This window comes from Diceros bicornis, chromosome 19 (genome assembly GCF_020826845.1).
Source record: "Diceros bicornis minor isolate mBicDic1 chromosome 19, mDicBic1.mat.cur, whole genome shotgun sequence".
Lineage (NCBI taxonomy): Eukaryota > Metazoa > Chordata > Mammalia > Perissodactyla > Rhinocerotidae > Diceros > Diceros bicornis.
Window position 1 is genome coordinate 42,284,907 of NC_080758.1, and position 25,573 is coordinate 42,310,479.

The 25,573-nt window shown below is 37.1% G+C and overlaps 1 protein-coding gene across 1 annotated transcript in view; it reads left to right on the forward strand.

Moving 5' to 3' along the window:
• The first annotated feature begins 489 nt into the window (after nucleotides 1-489).
• Nucleotides 490-25,573, forward strand: part of LOC131418212 (ADP-ribose glycohydrolase MACROD2-like) — a 709,048-nt gene continuing 683,964 nt past the window's right edge. Inside the window, exon 1 of the mRNA XM_058562207.1 lies at nucleotides 490-605. The gene's annotated coding sequence lies outside the window, so the exon portion shown is untranslated. The remainder of the gene's footprint in view (nucleotides 606-25,573) is intronic.

Here is a 25,573-nt window from a genome sequence, read left to right on the forward strand (position 1 = left end):
ATTTTCAGAAACTTGCCTTAATTTATTTGTACAATGCCCAAAACTATTGTCTTATTTGCAAGTAAAGTGATGTGTAGCATTGGTTCTTCCTTCCTAAGTCAATTCAGAATGCAAAATGTTGCAGGCAATTATTTCTCAGTTTATTTTCCACTGAGGCTATTATTTCCACTGGTATCTTTTACCAGGGTGCCAATTATTCACATCATATATTATAATCGGTCTCACTTGGATCTGACCAGTGATATGGAACAATTTACTAGTAGGGAATTCCTTTTCATGATTATAGCCTGCCTGGGAAATTGCCTACTGTGGGAGGCTGTGCTATCTGAAATCTTTTACCAGAGAAGCATTTGCATCATCAATATTTCTTAGCTTGCTTGTCTCCAGGCTCCAACACAAATACCTAAAATAAATAAAGCACCAATTATGTGAAAGTGAAAAATACCTCACTTATCCTATTTTTCTTTCCTTTTGCATCTACAGATGTCATCCATACTGTAGGGCCAATAGCCAGAGGCCATATTAATGGTTCCCACAAGGAAGACCTCGCAAATTGCTATAAATCATCGCTGGAGCTGGTGAAAGAAAATAACATCCGATCAGTTGTAAGTACTTTTATGTTCCTATTTCTTATTCTTTTTTGGCCTTTATATTTTGGAAATCAATCTTGTCCAAAATGAGGGCAGAAAACCATTTCCAAAATTCTGAAAACTAAGTTTAAGGATCTTAGTAAGTGATGTAATCTGTTGGTTATCATGACTCCACTCTTTTGTATGCCCTAAATATTTGCTTAATTGCTCGTGATGTTTTGGGATTTAAAACTATAGAATCCCAGAATTGGAACCATCTCATCAACTTTCTTCTCTCCATTTTGCCATTTTCTTTTGAAGAAAGTGCATGTGTTTTAACTTGAAAGTTATTATTCTTTCAGCTTTATTTCGCTCTTCCTACGCTAATACTCTGTTGTTGGGTATGCCATATCCCTTCTAAGTTTTATCAATTTAGACAGAGTTCAGAAAATGTGAACCTAATCTATTTCCTTACTAGTAGGCTGAGATGAAAAGAAGTCTCCTCTTGCTGGATTTGGAGATATTTATTCACCTGCTTTTCTTTTGCAACATGTACTAGGTTTATTACATCTCAATTACACCAGGAAAATAAAACTATGAGAAAAATGAGAGTGTAAATACTCAATAGTAAGTTAATTTGGGCAGAATCCCTTGGGTCTTTTCACATAGATTATAAACTTGCTGAAATTGTAGGGCAGGAAGATAAACACTTGACTCCTTAGCAGGCTGAATGAATCAGCACTGCTTGGGAGTTCACAAAAGTAGTGGTTTTATTATTTGCATGAAGGAGCACTGAGAGTCAGACACATTTAGATCACCTTGCATGGTTGCTGGACTTTTCACGCACGATTGTAACTATGAAGTTCTTTGCTTAAAATAAGAAACATTGTGTGAGTTTGCTTAAAATAAGAAAACTTTTTGCAAGCCAATAATACAGCCTTCTAAATCTTTGCATAATTATTAACAGGGCTGGATATTTTATTTCACTCTTTGATTTTAAAAAATTTTCTCTTTGCAAATGAATCGATAAGTTAAGACGCTATTCTGTCTTAGAAGAGAAAGCTGAAGTTCAAAGAGAATTGAGCAAAGCAAACTGCTAAACCAGTTGGTTAATTTTGTTTTCTACAGGAAAATAAGGAAAATCAAAACAGGTGTGCACATTCAGGGAATAATTAAAATTTTGTCAATGTGGCTTATTGATTTAAAAAAGCAAGGGGTTGAAGTGCTTGGGAAAATGGATATGTATAGAAGTTTTCAACTTGGGAAATATGGATCTTCAGACCTGAAGAGAATTGGCTAATGAATTTGCTGGCATCTGTAATGATTTTTTTTTTAAGCCAATAAAAAGTAAGAAGAGGCTAGCCCATTAGCAACAGTGTAAAAACAGCACCCATCCTTTTAAAGGAAAAATAAACTTAACTATGCTGATCTTAAAACAATCATATCTGTTGTTACACTACTAGCTACCATTAGTAAGGAGGGGAAGAACCAGTGACTAAGTTAACTTTTATCAGATGGTCTGCAGATAGACTGAAACGACACACTTGTCATCCAAGGACGGGAATTAGGTCTACCTTAACATCATTGATGATGATTGTGAGGGGTTAATTACATGTTACTTGGATAAAATTAGAAGTCATTCCAATATTGGTAAATAAAAATGGAGATGGAAAATATCCACGGAATGTGAAGCAAAACGTCTGGCTAAATGAATCACCCAGTTCTTGCGTGGTTGACTGGTGTTACCATCAAACGTCTTGTCTCTTATTCATAAAAAAGAAAGAATCCATTACCCTTCCTTTCTTCCTTCTTTTTTCATTCTTTCTTTCTTTTCTCTTCTTTTCTTGAAGAAGGAAATGGGGCTTTCTACTTTATATGGAATGTCATGTTCTTCACCACCATTAAAAATAATAATAATGCTAATGTCATCAAATCCTTATTATTCGGTGGGAAATGGAAAATTCTTAGAAACGTGATTGTGACTGGATATGTGTTTTATAGTAAAGGACTGTACCTTATAGACTTATCACAATAGTTGGGGAGAGATGTTTGGTATAAAAAGCCTGGTTATTGGGATGGAAAATAAACTTAACTTGAGCTCATTTATATATATGTCAAAGAAAATTTCTCACAAGCCCTTTTACCAGAGCAGCTTAGTGTATGCCCTACCAATTATCACTGTGTGACCATGGCCAAGTCTTGTCCATGATTTGTAGCCTCAGTTTCCACACACAAAGAATCAGTAAATTATTACTGTTATTTCAGACCTGTCTAACTCATGAGGCTATTATGGGTATCAGTTGAGATAATGGATATAAGATAACTGGAAAACATGAAATTTTCTATAAAAGTCCTTGGCAATATTACTTCAAGTATAAGATATTTTCACATTTTATGATTTGGCAAATTTAGGAGATTGAGATCATTCATGCTTTGATATCTATTCTGAAAACCAGATTTCTAGACATTTATCATATAATTTCTTGATGTTTTTAAATCAGATATAAATTATTATAAAGTATTGTTAGTATATTTGTAAAGGAAAAACTCAATTTTTTCCTCCTCCTATGTAGAGAAAAATCTCATTCTTCCCTATTGTGTGTTTCTTCTCTGTGAGTCTCCTTTACTATTCACACAAAACACTTCACTTCTGGTCCAAAATGAGTCATTTTTCCCCACACTAAGCAATTATGTGTGACACCAGCTAAGTGTCCTACAATTCAACTCACTTCTGACACTATCTACCCGAAAATAGCATCAGATCTCATAGGTTGAGGGTGCAGTCCCACAAGACTGCCTTTCCCTGCCCACCTCCCCCCAACACACATTTCAGACGCCAGCCAATTGCAAGCCCAGATTATCACCTGTGCTTCTGACCAATCGGCTGTAGACTGGAGCTTTCATCAACCCCCTCCTTAGGTAGCAGTTAATTTGCTAGAGTGGCTCATAGAGGTGAGGGAAAAACTTACTTACATTTGCCAGTTTATTAGCAGATATGATAAAGGATAGAGTCATGTGTCACTTAACCATGGGGGTACATTCTGAGAAATGTGTCTTTAGAGGATTTCATTGTTGTGCAAACATCCTAGAGTGTACTGAAAGGGAACAAAATTTGCTACCTCAAAATGTGTCTCTTCAACATGAGGATTATTTTAGGTTGATTATTTTTAAGAAACAAAAGAGTCAGAAACTTTTTCTTGTCACCTCTCCCTTAACTGCCTAAAAGAATTCAGATAAAAAATCCTGTCTCAGGAAACGAGCTATCACCTTAGCCTAACAGGAACTAGGAGGTAGACAGGGATGGGCTTCCCTCTGTGTTCTTCTGTTTCTGTGTGGCCAAACACTTGTTTTCCAAACATTTGCTCCTTTTCACCTGCCTGTGAATTTCCTTCCTTCTCTTTGAAGTCCCTGACTCTCCCCATCCCCAACTCTTTTGTCTTTAGCTGAGGATGGTATTTAAAGTGAGGACTTTGGCCATTTTAGTGAGTTACTCAGTTTTTGTTGGTTTCTCACATGTACACATATTATTAAACTTTATTTTTCTCCTGACAATCTGTCTCATGTCAATTTAATTCTTAGACCAGTCAGAAGAACCTAGAAGGGTAGAGAAAAATTTCTTCCTCCCTTACAGTACTTATACAAACCTGGATGGTATAGCCTACTACACACTTACGTTATATGGTACTATATGGTATTTGTATGGTACTACACCATCATATATGTGGTCTGTCATTGACTGAAATGTCGTTAGGCAGTGCATGACTATACAGATGAACAGCCAGGTGGAGAGATACATAAGGCGAATTCTGGCAGGGTCCCAAGTGCAGGAGCTTATGTCCAGGTTGAGTGGATATGCATCACCCTCCCAGTGTAGATATGTTCACCAACCTGGAAGCTCTCTGAACCCTGAACTATTGAGATTTTATGGAGGCTTCATCACATAGGCGTGATTAATCATTAACTTCATTTCAACCCCTCTCTTCTCTCTGGAGGATGGGGGGATGGAGCTGAAAATTCCAAGTCATGGCTTGGTCTTTCTGGTGACCAGCCCCTATCTAGGAGTCATGCAGGATCCCAACCAGAGTCATCTCATTAGAACAAAAGATGCTCCTACTGCTCTTATTACTTAGGAATTTTCAAGGGTTTCAGGAGCCCTGTGTCAGGGATAGAGTCAAACACAAATATTAGAACAAAAGATGCTCCTAGTGTTCTTATCACTTAGGAAGTTACAAGGGTTTCAGGAGCTCTGTGACAGAAACTGGGGATAGAAGCCAATATATATTTTTTATTATATAATACTATATTTAGGCAATTGAAGCTATTATTAATATTGTCAATAACTATTAATATCATCTTATTTGTAATCATTAATAATATCATTGTTAATGTTACCAACTCATGTCTGTATTGACAGCACAGAGCATACCACAGAATTATTGCTCAGTAGATGCATTGGATTGAATTAAATTATACTAATCGTGTCACCACAGGTAACTATCTTAAATTTGTAGTCTAATTTTTAACTATTCAAAAAATACTCTCATATTGTTATAGTTTCTCCCACTATGTATTGTTTTACAAGAAAGGTACAAAAATGAATAAGGAGTAAATAGTTAACATGGGGTAGGAAATATGTAAGAAAGTAGCTTTAAGGCAATATGGTAAATGCCATAATGAGAATACATTACTTTATTGGTCTGGATCAGCTAGGCTGTGCTACAAATCAAAATCAGATATGCCGGCTTATGGACATTCTATCATCTCATAGCTGTACTATCTGGAACTGACAATCTCCTCAACCATAGAACAGAGACTTCGCAAAAATCATGCATGAAGTTTTTACCGCCTCAGGTTAGAAGTCCCACACATCATTTCTGCTCCCATTTCATTGGTCAGGGCTATTCATATAGCCCTACCTACAAGGGGTCAGGGAAATGTCGGGAATAAATGAAATATTTGGTGAACACCACTTTTCTGCCAATGTTAAACCAAAGGCTTTTGGATCATAGCAGAGGGATCTGAGATATTGCTTTACTCTAATTTCTCCAAAGGAAAAGGTTCTCCAAATTTTTGCTGGAGGTAAAACAAATAGTATGTTCATTTATTTATTTAATAAATATTAATACCAGAGTACCAAGCTATTTTTAGGTATCTTCTAAGACCTGCAAGATATGATGGCTATCTTCAAATATATAATTTGTCTCAATCTCCTGACCATCCAGACAGATAAATAGACAAGATCATCATGTCCATTGTATGATTTGAGACTACTCTCTAGTTCTCCTGGCACTTTTTTTTTTTTAATAATTTTATTTATTTATTTTTCCCCCCAAAGCCCCAGTAGATAGTTGTATGTCATAGCTGCACATCCTTCTAGTTGCTGTATGTGGGACACGGCCTCAGCATGGCCGAAGAAGCGGTGCGTCGGTGCGCGCCAGGGATCCGAACCTGGGCCGCCAGCAGCGGAGCGCGTGCACTCAACCGCCAAGCCAGGGCGCCGGCCCTCCTGGCACTTTTTAATATCTTCCACAGGTGCCTGAAATTTCATAATTAATGAGTAATTTATGATGGTCAGGCATTGTTCTATCTCTGCAATTTTCCTTTAACATGCAAATACTCATGAGATCAGTAGATAATTAATTTCTTAATACCTTAATATGAAGAAATTTATCAAATTACTTTTCACTTTGGCAGGATAAATTAGAGGATGATAAAAGTACTAAGCACCTCAGCCTAAGGGAGGAGGAGAACTGGAAGGGAATCTGAAGAGAGGTTGGGAGAAACAGAAAACAAAGTGAGGTACAAATAAATTTCACTGACCTCCCAGTTTGGCTAAAAGGAAATACTTTCTAAATAGAGAAGAGGGAAAAGTGATAGTCACATACAACTATCTAAAAATAACATAGTTATTTGGTTGTTAGATGTGACATTTGTGGGTAATATTTTTGCTGTGAAAAAAGAATATTCTTTTTATTAAGTTAGGAGAGAAAATTTCCTTACATTTCCCTCCTCTGTCGATTCTATTTGGTGGCTTTTTTTCAATATATACCCACATGTTTGTTTTAGGTTGTAAAACAAGAAAAATAAATTAATAAATCTAATGGCTCATTTTACAGTGGCATTTCTCTTCTGTGAATTATTAATTCGCATAGCTTTGTTAATACCAAGGAAAGTTTAAATTTAGGATTTTAACCATGATTCTCCTTCCAGTCTTACCTTAAAGAGCTTCAAATGCAAAATCTGACCAATCTTTTGTGCTTCCTAGACCTAGTTTGTGCAAGTACCTTATTCCTTCCAACTTACTTGGAATATAATTCAGTTATTTTCCTCCAACTATGAGATCTCCGTGGGCAAAATTCAAATATATGCAAACTTACCTTTGTATACATTCTTGACAGCCTTGAGAATGTTGATTTCCAGTACAGTCATGCACTGCATAATGACATTTCAGTCAACAACAGACCACATATATGACAATGGTCTCATAAGATTAGTACCATATAGCCTAGGTGTATAGTAGACTATACCATCTAAGTTTGTGTAAGTACTATAGAGGAAGAAGAAATTTTCCTCTACCCTTCTAGTTTCTTCTGGCTGGTCTAAGATTTAAATTGACATGAGACAGATTGTCAGGAGAAAAACAAACAAAATTTAATAACGTGTATACATAGGGGAAACCAAGTAACTTGCCAAAATGGCCAAAGCTCTCACCTTAAATCCCACCCTCAGCTAAGGACAGAAGAGGTTGTTGGGGGTGGGGAGAGTCAGGGATTTCAAACGGAAGGAAGGAAATTCACAAGTAGATGAAAAGGAGGAAATTTTTGGAAAACAATGTTTGGCCACACAGAAATTGAAGAACACAGAGGGGAGCCCAACAAGCAGGCTTTTCTAGTTTCCTCCCCGCCTACCTCCTAGTTCATGTTAGGCTAAGGTGATAGTTGTTTCCTGAGACAACTTTTTTTATTTGAATTCTTTTATGCAGTTAAGGGGGAGGTACCAAGAAAAAGTTTCTGACTCTTTTGTTTCTTAAAAATAATCAACCAAAAATAATCCTTATGGTAAGGAGACACATTTTGGGGTGGCAAATTTTGTTCCCCTTCAGTACACTCTATGATGTTCATACAGTGACAAAGTTGCTTAAAGACACATCTCTCAGAATATATCCCCATCATTAACCAACGCATGACTGTATAGGCAAAAATGTAAGGCACCACGTAGAGGATAATTAGAAATAGAATGAACTAGAAATGGGACCATGAAGAAAAGCTGAGAAAATAGTCAAGAATGGTGCAGATTTTCTCAGTAAAACCTTGGGAAAGATAAAGATAGATGTCAAAATACAGACCCAGGTCTTAGAACCACAGTATTCTCATGTATGTGACTACAGAAATGAATAATTAGGCTGGTGAAGTCAAGCTACTGAATTATTTTGATTTCTGGGACAGTGTTGTGTTCTGAGAAAATTAAAAGGGTGTTTGGGGCCTGGAGGAGGACTACACATATGCAGAATATCCTTTTGAATATATATTACCGAAAACATACAAACGGAAATTGTTTGTGTTGGTGAAAATCTTGGTGAAACTTCAGGGTTGAATGAAGGGTTGAAGGCAGTGAGGAAAAATTCCTATTGAGCAATGGAAATTAATAATACTGTATCCATGGGGCCGGCCCGGTGGCACAAGCGGTAAAGTGGGCGCGCTCCGCTGTGGCAGCCCAGGGTTCGTCGGTTCGGATCCCGGGTGCGCACCGATACACTGCTTGGCAATCCATGCTGTGGCGGCATCCCATATAAAGTGGAGGAAGATGGGCACAGATGTTAGCCCAGGGCCAGTCTTCCTCAGCAAAAAAAGAGGAGGATTGGCATATGTTAGCACAGGGCTGATCTCCTCACAAAAAAAATAAATAAATAAAATAATAATAATAATGTATCCATTACCATTGGCATTGATGTAGAAATATTATGAGTATAGATATCTTATATATCATACTGTCTTTGTTTTTGTTTAAGTGAGCATAGAAATATTTTATAAGAATTTTTGTAAGTTATTCTTAACCTGTTTTTCTCTTTTTTACAATATGATCTTAAGTTTCTCAACAGCAAATTCTTCTACCACCTTATTCAATTTTAGGAACCTAATCTATGCCATTCAAAAAAGATCACAGTGATTTCTTCTCTCAGCAACAATTAAAAGGTATAGAGTCATATTTGTCAATGATATTAGGTATGCAAGAAAATTCCTTTTAACTGACAAAATATCGTATACCCAGTTTCACATTCTTTGAGTGAGAACACGTAATAAGAAAATAGATGTTTTTATTCAAATGATCATAATCTGAATATGAACTAGATATCACCTAGGTTAAAATGAATTTTCCCATGAAGTATAACTGATAATTGATATATGTATTTGGTAGTTTTATGTGATTACGGGCAGACTAAAAGTTGGGTGTTTGTTTAAATGGTTTGTACCACTGTGATTTCCATGTCAGTGTCATGGTAGATGATTTATTAAATGGAAAAAAATATTGTAAATCTTTACTGGTAGGAAACACCCAATGCCAATAGAGATCTCTCAAAGCTAGATGATTGTCCCTCCATGAGTCATAGATTTTAAGAATTAATAGCTTCCAATGGAAGAAACGATGAACCTACACCTTCAGTGCTACCTCTAGGTATCACGCCAATAAGCAGATTTTGAATTCTGAATTTAATTGTTTCACTGGAGTGTAGGTTTTTATTTTAAGGCGTAGTCAAGTAAATCTTATTTTCTTATGCAAGTTCCCTTCTGAGAGGGTTGCCATGGCAATGAGTTCTCACCCTGAAATTCTTAAATGCTGGTTTTATTTCATTATCTGAGTTTCCATTACAGGCCACATCAATCAATGCTGTACCTTCTTCAAGAGGGCTTCTGCACCCTTAAAAAGTTGACCCTTTAATTTGTTACCTCCGCTTCTCTGCCTAACTTGATATCACTATTTCTCAGCCAGCTCTTCATCTCAAAGTACCCTCTTCTGCAGAGCCGTCAGTTTGATCTTTTCTCATTTCTTTTTAGCCAACATCTAGTCTTGGATCTCATCTATCTCACTTATAAAGGATGATGCTAAGTCTCTGTGCCCTTCCTGGCTGAGGTTGTAACAGCTGTGTGACTAATGATATTATTAATAAATAACAAGAACAAAAGCATTTTTACATTTGTGCTTCACTTTACAGTTTACAGCAGAGCATTCCTATACATCATCTCGTTTGTTATTCAAATTCTCTAGCTAGCTGCCTGTTTTTCTTTGATTTAGCCGAAGGTGGGGAAAAAGGCTAAATCAAGACTTTCCTTCCTCTTTCTTCCCTATACTCACCTTTTACAAGATCTCCTAATTGGGCACAGAGGTACAAAATCTGTAATAATAATCTCATCAGCTTATTAATACTGGGAATGACAAGTGATCAGGATGGACAGCAGAGAGGAAGAGGAAGGAAAGCATGGAATGATGAAAAATCCACAGGTCATGCCTGGGAAACTTATAATTATACACCTAAACCCATATTTTCATATATTGCACAATTTGTGTCCTGCGGTGGCCACATCAGAAAGATGATTTGAGTTAGAGAGATGAGATCAGTCATTTAGGCATGAAATATAGTAATAAGAATAGCTAATATTTTCAAACCCTTACTTGATTCAGGCACTGTGTTTTACTCATTTAATCTCGAAACAATCCTGAGTTAGAAAGTGTGGTTTCTTCCACTTAACAAATGAGGGACAATCATCTAGCTTTGAGGGATCTCTATTGGCATTGGGTGTTTCCTACCAGTAAAGATTTGCAATATTTTTTTCCATTTAATAAATCATCTACCATGACACTCACACGGAAATCACAGTGGTACAAACCATTTAAACAAGGACGATAAGTAAATTGCCTAAAATCTCACCTCTAACAAAAAGTGGAGGGGGGATTTAAACTGAGGAAGTCTAAATCCAGTGGCTTTAGCCACTGTGCTCTTCCTTTTCCCTTTCCTCTGCTGTCTTATGTCTCTTGTTTGTTTCTTTGTTTAAACCAACGGCTCTCAATGGTACTGCCTTGTAGGGAGCATTTTGTGAGAGTAGTTCTGGGCAGTCATAACAATTGGAGTATGCTGCTAACATTTTAGAGGCAGGGCTAGGGATGCTGCAACATGTGGGCCAACCAGACAGACAATGAGAAACTGTTCCTTATCCCACACAATGTTTTAATGTTTTGCTGGACAGTCATATAAGTAAAAAGCTATTTATAAACAACAGGGTACATAAAAACAGTCTTTTTGCTCTCAATATATTACTGAACTACCGTGAAAGTTAAGGGAAGCTTGTGCTTAGTTTGCTCAGAATTTTACCAAGAGTGCTTGAGAAAATCTTGCCATAGGTGGCAGTGCCACTTATGGTAGTTGACAGTACGTTACACCTGTTTGAGTCTGCATTTGTAAATGTTCTCTTCATGGTGATTCTATGTAGGGAAGCAACTGTCTGACTACTTCATTATGTGCTGCTTAATTCATTATGTGTTGCATTAGGCAATATGTCATCATACATGAGTCTTTATATGTTGAAAACAGAATTTTACTGTGTGACTTTCCTTTTATGTCTCTTTTATATTCCACTTATGGCATTGATTTTTGAAAATTGATGTATTGTCTTGATTTGGGTTCCCCTGGAAGCAGACCCTGAGACAAGGATTTGTGTACTGGTACTTTATTTAGGAGGCTAGGGTAGGAAGCACTGGCAGAGGAGTGGGGAAGTGAGAAAGGGAAGGGAAGGCAGCCAAGAGTCATGTTATCAAGCAAGTTACCACTGGGGGCAGCTGAGGCTCAGTCCTTCTGGGGAGCTCTGGGAGATCACAGAGAATATGCCTAGGAGTTGTCCCATCTGAGGGATGAGGAGAGTTGGGCTGTTTATCTCCACTTCCACCTGTGGTTGGCTGAGGACTGCTCCTGGGACATTAACTCCCCAGCATTTCTTGTCTGCTCCTTGGCCAAGCTGAGAGAAAAGCCTCAGGCAGAGTCACATAAAGAGTGTTTGCTAGAGGATGCTGTGAGTAGGCATGCACCGGAACAGTAAGTTCTGAGAAGATACGAGTGGGGCACTGACACCTTCTGCTTCATGTATTTGGGTGAGTTGTACTATTTGTAGATGTCATTTCAGCATAGTCGAGAGGGCTTTACAAAATGTTTATTATAAAAAGATAATGCTGGGTCTGATTCAATTGAGAAGCATTGGTTTAAGTGAAACTGAGTTTCCTGTGGGGCAATATGCTAAACACAGGTTGTCCAAAGATTTCTATTGTTGAGCTCAGGCATTCAAATTCTCTGCTTCTATAAGTATAGTGTAATATAGGTGTCATAAGGATGGCAATTAATGTGACTAGTGTTATAGCCTATGAAATTCATGGAGTTATGTAAATGAATGTAATGTTTAGGTAGTGGAGAAATAGGATCACAATATTGTGTCACCTTGGTGGAATTTTTTCTCCACGTTTCATAATACTAAACTTGGATTCATCATGCAGACTGCAGAAGAGTTGGCCACCCAAGGCTGGATGTATGTAAAATTGTTCATCAATTAGAAGATACATATTGGGGGTGAGCAATTTGATTAGGAGTTTACCTTTGATTTTATTCTAATATAAAGATTATTTTAAATTGTCTTCTTTTAACATTTTAGGAAATACTTATATTTTCTTCAAAAATCTTACAATGTAACTTTGATCAATTCTTTCTATAAGAGTGTCTGAAACTTCTTTGCTTCATCTCATCTATAGTTTGAAAGAATTATTTTTAGTTAGTTGTGCATTCTGCAGATGTAAATCTACTAGCAAAGGCCAAGGAAAGTCTATTTAAAGTGAAAGTATAAAACATCTCAATTTGGCTGGATTTGTCAACTTAATTATTTTCAGTTTTTTTATTTCAGTTTTACTTCCGTTTCAGGCTAGGGAACATTCCCCGGAAAATCATTACTGGTTTCTTCAACAGTATCTTCCAGAAGAAATACTGGCCCAACACACTGTCAAAGAAAAGTATATTGCAGTGAAATTTGTATAGAAACAGTAAACAGATCTGCAATGCAAGCTTTCGTCTTGAATGTTTTATTTTTCCAAGACCTGAGCAGCAGTTATTAGATCACTGTATCATGAGGAAATAGTCAATTCAAAACATGGACCGCAGAGTCCCAAGCCTGCCATTAGGTTTGAACAACAGGGCAATTTTGGCGTATATCTGGAGGGTTAATAGTCTAGAGCAAAAGCAATGGGTTTAAACTGTGCATTTTTTCTTGCAAATGTCCAGATATGTTTTTTTTAGAAGAGCGATTTCAAGGTATAGAATCTAAGCTATTCTTAAGCTATTGAACTAGAAACTAAAATAGCAAATCAAACAAAACCAGCAAAATTTTTAAAATAAAAATAAATCTGTCAGTATCAAGAAAGCTCTCTAGATTGGTATATGTACAATTCAATAGAGTTGCAAAGGGGATTCTTTTGTATGGAAAATGTGTTATAGATTGGGTCCAAACCACAACCTAACTATCTTTGTTTTGAACAAACATACTTCTAAAATTTGTAAATGGTAAAATACTTGCTTGGCAGATGTCTCATGGAAATGGTATAGTGTTGTAGTTATATTATGGCTCAACTATAGCAGTATATTAACCATCTACATTTTAGCCCCTATGAGCTGAGTAACCTTAGTGCAGTCTCTCCATTGCTTCTGAGCCCATTGTTTGGGAGATGTTCTTGCTGAAAATATACTAGCAGGTAAGCTATCCTAGAAGATACACAACAGAAAAGCTTTACAGACCAAATTAAGAGTTATGACCTACATAGTTTGTTCAATCAAGGGGAAAGAAGCCAGGGGACAGAGAGGGATAGGTTAACACATTTGGGCTGGGTGGCAAAGAGTGGAAGGCCTGCCTACATGCATCTTGGTTACACAGTGTTCCCATGCTCTCTCCCTCTGCCATCTTAGCCTTCTTGCTGATGGTATGGCTATGGAGACCAGAATTGAGGATTGAGCAAGTCAACATGGCAGATGGCCAGTACCTGGGGCCAACAACATACACTTGGTCTATCAAAAAGACACAGGGGCAAGAGCACCTGGCCAGTAGCTCATCAATTAGATGGTGAACAGCACTGGGTTTTATCTATATTTCTAAGTCAGAGCAAATGTAGAGCCAAATGAGACCATGATGGATATCACCAATAGAAGATTACTTTAAGGATGACGTTGTCACCCTAGAGGTGGTATGACTCGTGCTCATGACATGGTCTTGCCATCTCTTTCTATTTAGAAATAACACTCTGGTTTATTTCATCCCTCTTATCACATATCATATCTTAGTGATTACTAACTTAGTACTGTATTTAGCACATTCTATGAATCCTGCCTATATCTCAAAACCTACTTTCTTAGTTATTATCATTACTTAATATGAGAGTTTCATACATCCCATTTCTTTTTCTTCTATAGAGGAATTGAATATTCTCTAATAACACAATAAATATATTATACTTTTTGGATTAAAAGGCATGACATATATCAGTAAATGATTATCATAACTGGGGATAAATGGGTATGTGGGTGTTTATTATCCTATTTTCTCTATTTTTTGTATATGTTTAAAATTTTCCATAATAAAACAAACTTAAATGTTTAAAAATATAGAAGACAATGATAAATGATAGTAGTGTTTACATCCTAGGATTTTCACAGGCTAAAATGAAACAATATTTATAAACTGCTTAGGAGATAGCATAGTAAGGTTCATTAATGGTAATCTGTCCAACAAATATGTATTGAGCAACTACTATGTTCCAGTCACTGTTCCAAGTACTTGAGATATATTAGCCCTTGGGGAGCTTGCATTCTACTGGTAGTAATTTTCATTGTTATTATTATTATTAGGTGGTTTCACAACATTTCTAGATGCTGTGACTTTTATTATTATCACATTCCTGGGAAATCACCTCACCATTGTTGTATGTTTTACCCTATTTCTGTGATTCCTGAATCTTTGAAGAGCTAAGAAGGTAATAGAGCTAAGTATAGATCCAGTAAATGGCAATTCCATGAAATGGTAATAATGTAACTCTCAGTTAACATATATACATAAAGATAGATGATTATGTGACTAGTCCCATAAAGAAAGCACAGCAACTATTTCTGAAGATCAGGTTTTATGGGGTAGTCTGATGTATTGATCAGAAAGCTTTCTGGAGGAACAAGTGAAGCAAACCACTACCAAAAGTCCAAAACAGTGAAAATCCAGAAACAACTTCTCAAGCATTTGATATTTTTCTGTGAAAAAGCTAGATATTAAGGGTAGTTCCCTAGTAAAAAGCAATAGCTAGATTCCATGTTAAATGCTTTAAATTTCTTGGGATGTTTGGCTACCATGAGGAGACTCACATGAGAATGTGGTCAGCAGCATAAGTAAAGAGTAAGTGACATGTTCTACTGCTTAAAATAGAACCTTTTCTCCATCAGGTCCATGCTTCATGCAAGAAGCTGAGCTATATTATTTTTTCCATCAACAAGACCATAATTAGATACCTCAAGACATGTATTAAATACTAAGGAAAGATATTAACTTTATATTGGAGAAACCCAGCTGATACCACCTCAGCCAACTGATCAAGATTAACATCACCAGTAATAAGACATATCAAAATCATGAGCCTCTTAACATGATGGACTAAGAAGGGTACTCCATCTTTGCTGTGGTATTTTTCTCCAAAATGAAAAACCTCAGTCCAATCATGGGAAACCATCAGGCAAACCCCTGATTTTTCTGAGGCACATTCAGAAAAATAACTAATCAATCTCTTCAAAATTGTCAAGGTCAAGAAAGACAAAGAGAGGCTAAGTTTACTTTCTTTCTATTTTATATGGTATATTACATTAATTGTTTTTTGAATATTAAACCAGCCTTGCATTCCTTGGATAAATCCCATTTAATCTTGATGTGTAATTCTGTTTATACGTTGTTGGATTCATTTTCCTAATGATTTTTGAAAATTTTTGCATCTATATTCATAAGCGATATTAGTCTGTAGTTGTCCTTTATTGTCATGTCTTTGGTTTTGGTATCATAAAATGAGTTAAGAAGTGTTACCTCCTCTTAAATTTTTATAAGAGTCTGTGAAGAATTGGTATTAATTGTTTAAATGTTTGGAAGTAGATTTAATAACTCTTGAAATATTGTATGAAAACATATTTCTTTGGTTCATACTTATGGTCTCTAAGAAATGACCAAGAGATAAGAAATAATTCTACATTATTAAAAATGTTGGTGCCAGCCCGGTGGCATAGTGGTTAAGTTCGTGTGCTCCGCTTTGGCAGCCCAGGGTTTGCAGGTTTGGATCCCGGGCACGGGCCTACACAGTGCTTATCAAGCCATGCTGTAGCAGGTGTCCCACATATAAAGTAGAGGAAGATGGGCACTGATGTTAGCCCAGGGCCAATCTTCCTCAGCAAAAAGAGCAGGATTGGCAACAGATGTTAGCTCAGGGCTAATCTTCCTCACCAAAAAAAAAAAAGTAAAAAATAGGGCCAGCCCTGATGGTCTAGTGGTCAGTGCTCTTACCACTACAGTGACCCAGGTTTGTTTCCCAGTCATGGAACCACACCACCCGTCTGTCAGTTGCCATGTTGTGGCAGCGGCTCACATAGAAGAACTGGAACAACCTACATGCTCTAGGAGACTTTGGGGAGAAAAAAAAAAAAGAGGAAGATTGGCAACATATCTTAGCTCAGGGCGAATCCTTCCCTGGAAAAAAAAAAAGTAAAAAACAAAAAACTCCTAGAGCCCACATTGTGTATTTTAAGTTAAAGATATTTGCTTACGGGTTTTATTATTCCACCATTGCTTTGCCATTTGTTGCAGGTTGTGTTCCCCAGGAAACACTGGGGTGGAGTTTAGCTTGCGGGAAGTTAATGAGGCAGTGTTTTTGTGATGACCATCTGCAGAAGGAAAGAGGAGGTAGACTAGAGCGGAGGGAGATGTCAGGCGGCAATGCAGTCTCATGGGAGAATCTCTGACCCTATGTGGAACTCTGAACGCTAACCCTTAAAAGTTGTCCCAAATTGGTGTGAGGAGTCTAGACCTTTACACTGCCATGCCAATTAGTCATTGGTTGCAGGCTGCACCCAGGAAGGAGCATGACCCTGGAGTAAGCAGCTCTCCTCAGTCAAGTGCAATTTCTGGAGAGGGTTGATCGCTGAGGGCTGTCTGCTAGTGACATTCCTAGCAACTACAGAAATACAGCCTTCTGTCCTAGGTGGTACTTCACAGTGTCCATCACACCAGACACTGACAGAGATTGGGACTCTTAAGCAGAGCTTCATCCTGCTCCAAAGCCCAGTTTAGTCAAGAGTTATTACGTATTATCTCTTGGGCAGAATTTTTTAATCTAACGGCTCGAGGAAAATAAGAATTGAGGAAAACTACTTTGCTTCTTTTAGGAAAGTGAATTAAAAGAATGGTAGGCTGAAGATTATGTGTTTACTGGTCAGTCACAGAAACATTTTGATCCATCTATAGATAATAGAACTGCAGCAAAGAGTCTTCATTTGTTCACAGAACTGACCCAGTCCTTTTCTAGTACGTGCACTTATATTTCCTTTGATTCTATAGTTTTCTTGGTTGTTTGGCTCATTTGCAGGAATAAAATACACACACACACACACACACACACACACACACACACACAGATCAATATATGCATATCTTAAATTACAAATATATATATACAGTGGGGCCAGCTTATACTGACTTGTAAGAATTGATTGTTACAATTTCATAAATTTTGTGAGCCAATTGTTAGAACATAGCCTTTATTAAAGATAAAAGTATATGTAGGCTGGCCCAGTGGTGTAGTGGTTAAGTTCGCGCACTTCGCTTTGGCAGCCTGGGGTTAGCAGCTTCAGATCCTGGGTGCGGACCTATGCACAGCTTATCAAGCCATGCTATGGCCGGAATCCCACATATAAAGTAGAGGAAGATGGGCACAGATGTTATCCCAGGGCCAATCTTCCCTAGCAAAAAGAGAAGGCTTGGCAATGGATGTTAGCTCAGGGCTAATCTTCCTCACCAAAAAAAAAAAAAAAAATTTAGTTAATTAAATTAAATTACAATTAAATAAATTATATTAAACACAAAGATAATAAATTATCACTTCCTAATTATTTTATTACATTTTCCTATTATCTATGCTCTTGGGTTTATTTAAGTCTATTGTAACTGTATGGTGGAAATACTATATAATGGTGGGCTACTGTGCATCTCTTCCCAATTCCATGTTCAGCGACATCACATAGGTAGTTTTAAATTGGCCTTGGTGAGAGTGTGTACACCACAGAAATCAATAAATGTTATAAATTAGGGCTTGGTTTATTATTTTGTTGATTGTCTTGACTTAAGAAAGTGATGAAAAAGTATTAATAAAGTAGATTAAACTTAAAAATGTGTTGTGTCCATAGCTATTACATTGTGAATACCACAAGAAACTGCAGAAATATTCCTCCAGTATTTGAAAACTGTTATTCTCTTCAGCAAAGAAGCTGCTCACTTATTGACAAATGAGTGAAGTTCTGGTATATGTTTTTGTTATTTTGCTTTTGTCTTATTTGTTAATATAATGAAAATATCAGCCAACAATGATGTTGGAACTACACTCATTTGTCAATTGCTGCACTAATATGGTTATGTGTATACATATAACTAATACTATATATATATATACGTATATATAGTATATATGTATATGTTTTTTGAGGAATCATAGAAACAATTCCTAAAATTATTTTAAAACTTTGCAAGTGCTCCCAATTTTAGAAACAAAGTTTCATGGATAGAGCCTTTAGAGATTCTAAACATAGTAAATATAATTCAAAATAAAAACAATGCTGAACAGTGAAAAAAATGCAAGGAAGCCCAATAATACTCTGATTTTCCCCCAATGATAACTATTGTTTTTCTCTTTAAATTGAACTATCAAAAAGCAGACTATTTCACACAGGCACACTCATAAGCAAATACACAATTTTTGGTTGGTGCCCCTGCTTTGCCAGCATGTGTGTTGTTGCCCATTGGGTGATTCAGTACTAACAGGGCAGGCAGGGGAGAATGATGAAGAGAACACAAGACTTTCAGAAATAGCTCTCAAACTTCCTAGAAATTACATCAATTATGTTATTTTAAAATGAGTGCAGAGTGCTGCAAAATACATGCAAAAGTGTGGGCTAAATTTGAATTTAACTTCCTCTTGCAAAGGGCAGAGAAATGGCTCTGCACTAAGTTTGCATAAACTAAGGGCTCTTGGTTCAACCTTTCAGGGAAGAGTAACTGCTCTGTCAACTCCTTCTGCTTACAATTTTATAAAAACTTGCTTATCTGGTTAACTACAACTGCCACTACTCCAATCATGTATATTCACGAGTATTTGTGAGTCAAGGTCAGGGAGGAGGAAGGCTAGCTCTTCTCCAAAGTCACACAGTATTTATTCTTTGAAGCAAGTCTTATCTCTCTTCTCCCATTTTATACAGGTTAACATCCATTGTTTATCTCGTTCTGCTATAAACATTAGAAAAAAGATGTGTTAGCAATATTAAGATGATCTTATTACTGCTCGTTTAGTAGTGACACCAAAGCAGATTCTGGTAATTTTATACCTAAGTACTGGTTTTTGTACCTGGCAAGCTGGGATATTTAAGAAGAGTTTTCAATTGCCTAGGTTGGATCTTGAGACGCAGAAGGCTTTGACGCAGGGAACGCTCCTTGGTTTGATGCTTCTCTGATTCCCAAATTGGTCTGACTTATATGGCTGAGTAGGCAGACACTTCCTTCCCTTCTCACCACCCCGTGTGCGTTGTTCTAAAAGTTATGGTTTTGGACAAAAAAGCATAACATTCCTAGAGAAAGGAATTCCAACAATTTTTCTCTGCTAAAAAATCTAAATACATGCTCAGGGTCTAATTTTACTTTTGATATCAGTAATTTTAGCTAACTCAAGCCGAGTATAATATATTTTTTAAATTATGGGTAATTAGAAACCTCCTTTCTTTTAAACAGTGGTAAAGGCAAACTCTGCAAACATTTCTTTATCTGCATTACCTAAAATATAATGTATCAGGCAAAAGATATAAATTAAGTACAAACACCAGTATTTCCATTAGCCTGCTGGTTTACCTGCACACATTTGAGTACTGTAAGCCATTACTTAGAAGAATCATTTTAAATTCAAGCTCAGCAGGACTCTCCATAATATTATATACCTGTAACATTATCACCAAATATAACGTCATAGACTTGCTTTCAATAATGACTATTCACTATGGTAGTGTTAATATGAGACATGGAGAATAAGCATCTGAAATGAAAAATTCTGTATTTATTTCATGGCTTCATTTATTTTCCACATTGTACTGTTTTTATTTAAATAAAGAGAGGGAAACGTTCTCAAAATTCATTCTTAGCTTTCTTATGGAGTTGATTTCTTCCAGACTAGAAATTTTCATTCAGTGTAAGGGTTCTGACATATTGCATCAACACCTTTCTATTGCTTTAAATAAGAAAATACGTTGAATCCATTTCCTGTGACAAGTGAGGGGGATGCTGTTATGGCACTCGAAATGTATTTATATTATTTCCATTAAAGAAAATGTCAGGGACTAATTCGGGGGCCAGATACTGTCAATTTTATTGTTCTAATCATACAACCTTGTGTGACAGCATTTCCATTTTTGACAAATTTGACTTAAATAATAATCAAATGAATGTCAAAGTTTCAGATACCTATTTTTCTAAGGACCTGCCATAGAGAAAATTTAAAGACATTGTGCTTTGTGACAATTGAAGCAGCAGTTTGAAGAACTGGATGCTTCAGCTTTAGACAATACTTTGCCTCTTTCTAAAATAACCCAGACCTGACGGCATGAGTAGAAGTTTCCAGATCTAGTGAACCACAGACTAGAATCACATCATAAATCAATCTGAAGAACTATAAAGACATATGCTTTTAATGCTAATGAATCATCTTCTCTCAGTGTCAAAGATATTACTGTAAATGAAGTTCAACTTCTTTGAAAGCTTCTAATTAGTACACTGGCATTCTGTTGAGTATGTACATTATTAAACCAGTACATAATGAATAGGGTGCACATATGTGAATGTGAATGTATGTGTACTGTGCACACTTGTGTGTTTTGTAAATCCACATCACTTCCCCAAGTTATCACACCTGAGTTTTTTTAAGGCATCATTCTATGCCTTTATAACATCTTGATGTTGGTGTGGTTTCAGAATGACTTTGTGGTATCATAGAAAGAAAGCTGACCTAAGAATTTGAAAACTAATATTTGAGTCCTGGCCTTTCTAATTGATTGCTGTGTAGGCCCATCTTTCTTTATCTGAGAAATGGGGATAATAAAATCTGCATTTATCATATCAATGGAAAATAACAAGTGTTACTGAAGATGTGGAGAAATTGGAACCCTCATACATTGCAATGGGAATGTAAAATGGTATATTTGATATGGAAAACAGTTTGGCAGTTCCTCAAAAGTTAAACATAGTGTTACCATATGACCCAGCCATTCCACTCCTAGGTATATACCCAAGAAAATTGAAAATATATGCCCACACAAAAACTTGTACACTAATGTTCATAACAGCATTATTTATAATAGCTGTTATTTATAATTTATAATAAATAAAATAATAATATTAAATTATAATATAATATAAAAATATTATTATTAAAATGTTATAATAAATAAAATTTATTATTTATAATTTATAATAACAGCATTATTTATAATAGCCCCAAAGTGAAAATAACCCAAGTGCTCATCAATTAATGAATGGATAAACAAAATGTGGTCCATGCATACAATGGAATATTATTTAGCAATAAAAAAATGAAATACCAATATATACCGCAATGTGGCTGACCCTTGAAAACATTGTGCTAAGTGAAAGAAGCCAGGCACAAAAGGCCACATGTTGTGGTTCCATTTATATGAAATGTCCAGAATAGGTAAATCCATAGAGACAGAAAGTAGATTAGTGGTTGTGAGGGGTTAGGGATTGGAGATGAGGGAGAAATGGGGAGTAACTGCTAATAGTAGGGAGTTTCTTTTTGGGGTGATGAAAATGTTATGGAATTAGATAATGATGGTTACACAACTCTGAAAATGCTAAAAAACACTGAATTGCATACTTTAAAGTAGTGGATTTTATGGTATATGAATTATATGTCAATAAAAAAGTCATTTTAAAAACTCTGCCCTGCCTCTATCAGAGGATTGTTGTAGGAATCAGATAAAACTGGAAAATTCCATAGAATATAAATCATATTCAGGAATCCATGCCACTGCATAGAGAACACAGGCTTCAGTGTTTGTAACTGGATAGAGAAGGTTTGCATAAAAATCATCTTTATGTCCAGTTATCAGGAAAGTCACACAGAGGGCTAATGTCACTCAGCACACTCGCTGTGAGGAGCTTTATAAAAGAGTTATTAACTGAACAAAGAAGAATTGATTTTAAAGAACAGAAGGCACAGGGGAGATGTAGAGAACTTGAGCTTTCTGTTGGGATCTGCCGCTATTTACTTTTCATGTTAATAGCAGCTGTATAATAACTGCCCTATTGGACTGAAAAACCCTAAAAGAGAGAGGCTTTATTTGGTTCATCTCCACTTCTTTGCACCCCTGGCCAGGGCGCCCTGCCTGCAGTGAGTACTCAACTAATCACAGATGAGCTTTGATGAGACTTTTTTTTTTTAACCAATATTCTATTTGCAACCCTCAGCAAAGTCTGCTGGCTACTGAATTGGCTTCAAGCACCGCCCTCTGAGGGCCTCGTATGCTGTCCCTTTCTTGTCTAAATGAGGAAGGATGTAAGCTCACCGCAGGGCTCCAGGGAGAGCCAGAATTGAGGTCAGTTCATTCCATGCCACCTCTAGGCCACCATGGTGTGTCCTCTCCAAACTCTTCTGAGGGCTGTTCTCTGCAACTTTCCAGGTATGATTATTGCACAGTCCTCCCTGCCCTTCTTTGCCCTTATCTAACTTGAGCTCACTGTAGTGCTTGACATTGTGACGTATTCTTCTGTCTTAGTTCTTGTTTTCCCTAAAGCACACCATGAGACAAGTATCTGGGTTCAAGAAATTTATTGGGGAGTTCATTTTTCCCAGGAAGCACCATGAGGGAGTAGTGAAGTGAGACAAGGAAAGAGGAAAACCTATAAAGGTTTTGTCAGTAAGCAGATTATTGCTAATGGAAACTGGAGCACAGTCTAGCTGTGGAATCTCTGAGAAACCACGTAGAACCCACTTCAGAATTGTCCCACCAACGACAAGGAAGCTGGGGTATTTATCCAGCCACCTCTGCCCCTCCTTGTTTCAGGGTTGCCCCCTATAGGGAGGAAAATTTTCCCTCTACCCTTCTGAGTTCTTGGCTGAGACCCCTGTAATGAAAGACAGATTAACAAGAGAAAAACAAACAGAAGTTGTTTAACATGTATATCTCATGTATACATGTGAAATACCCAGGGAAAAATGAGTAACTCAAAAGAGTGGCTTACAATTCAGGCTTAAGTACCATCTCAATAGAGAAAGTGGGGAGGGTATATAGGCCTATTAGGAGACAGTAAATGATTTTTAGGAAAGAATGGGCCTTAGAAGAATAGATGGAAGATAATGATAGTTTGTGAAGAAGTTTTTCTGGGTGTGGGGTCAACTTCTAGTCTCTTCTCCTGTGATAAGGGTCAATCCTCCCTGGTTGATGAAACTCCCCAGGAGGGGAAATGTGATGGTTGAATTCCTTTTGGAGGATCTGTCCTTAGGTAGATAAGAAGAATTCAGAGAAAACCTCTTACTGCATTTGCTGTTTTTCAAGTTTCTACACCTCAAAATAATCAATATACCATTTTGAGGTGGCGTGCCCTGAACTCCTATTTTGGCATGGCATATTCTGCTCCCCTTCTCTCCTTGCCCAGTGAGCAGTTCCAAAGCCAGGGATCATCCTCAGGCAGAGATTCAGGAGGCGGTCCAGTGTGGATGAAAATTGCAGAGGACCTCTGGGAAGGCCAGGGGCAGAGGGGTGGATGAGAGTCTCTGCTATACTGTCCTCTCAGCTACCATTTCCCTCCCTTCTCAGCTGAGCCATCAAACTGGTCTCCTTGAAATTTTAAAGTTTTTTAAAACTTTTATTAATTTTTTACACATCCTGCGAGACTTTTTTACACACACCTAACCGTAGCATACCTCCCTTCCCTTTAGTTAGAGATCCTTAGGAGCGCCTCATGTTTTTTAGGATGAAGCTCGATTACCTTAGGCTATGCTTCCCAAACTATATGCAAGTTTGGTGCCCAAGGCACCCAGGGCATCATAGCAAACTCACAGGGGTAGGGCAGCATACTTTAAAATTCTGAGAGAAATAAAGATTCTGAACACCTGTCAGACACCGTGTAAACTATTTGTTTCATGGTAATTCGGTTTTAAAATTCAATTGTACAAAATTCCTTTCTGTGATGCCATATTATTTCCAAGATGAGATTTTGACTGTTATTGTGATGAAAAGTGAGCACCAAGGGAAAATCCCTGTGGAACAGGAAATGTAGGTGGCAGAGTCCCATCTGCTTCCAAGGTTGGAGGACTTGCCCAGTCCCAACAGGAGCACCAGCCCATTAACAAATAATTATAGTTATTTAAGAGTGAAATCAAAGTATTATTTTTTTCTTTCAATTTATCTGGATTACTTTTTCAAATGGCTACTGAGTTGTTGGAACATGAATAATTTGTTTGGACCCAACTACTTTAGAAACGAAACCGTTGGCATTTCTTTTGGCCTAAGGGCAGCATGAAAAAATGACTGAGACACTCAGGGTACAGTGAACTAAAAATTTTGGGAACCCCTACGTTAGGCCCTTCACATAAGGCCCTTGCCGACCTCTTGCTTATCTGCTCCCACTCTCATATACGAATTTTTACTCCATGAAACGTCCTGAAAAGTCATCATGCCTTTATACCTTAGCATGTACTATTCCCTCTGCCATGATTACCTTTCTTAGTCCCTCATCTCCTTCACAACTCAGCTTAAGGAACACTTCTGCTAGGACAAGTTTCCCCTAACTGATGCTTTTTGCCCCCACGTAGAATTTAGGTGTCCCCATAGCATCTGTACACAGCTCGTGTGTGGCGCTCTTTGTGCTGTACCTCCACTGGTGATTTACTTGTCTCTCTTATATGTCATGATATATTTACATATGCCACAGCACCTTTGCATATGTCACTCTCTGTGTCTGGAAGGATCTTCCCTTCCCCTTCACCGGGGCTATCTGCCCTCCTCATCCTTTGCATCTCAACTCTATCTTCTCTTCCTCAAGGAAGAGTTTTACACTAATGTTTGTATGATTATTTGAATATTTTCTTCTTCCTCCCTAGATAGCAAGCTCCACGAGGATACGGACCAGGTCTGTCTTGCTCACCATTACATCTATAATTAAGCGTACTGCCTAACATGTAGCAAATGCTCAGTAAATATTTGTGGAATGAGTGTGGGATGAATAAACGAATGATTAATCTGTGAAAGCTTCATTTATGTGTATCACAACCTGATGACTATCCTAAAGAGATGGTGAGATAACAGTTTTTCCTACAGAAGGTAGGAAGGTTTTCTACTTTGTGAGAACAGAGGCTTTTAGGCAAGGGAAGACAGGGATTGGAATTTTAATTTTGAGTTGAAAAGAAAATGGGGACAATTTTAGGTTTCTGAACAAAGGGGTAGAGGTCAGATGATCAAAATAGGGCTGAGTACAATATCCAAAGTTCTGTTTATTTAACCACTTGCAATAGTTCACTTTAAAATGGATTTACCTGCCATTGAAAAGCTGCCACATTTTCATTTCCTGGAAATTGACGTAGTTAGATAAATGATAATGCCATGTCTTTGCTCATTTCTTGGTTAGAAACTTCAGACT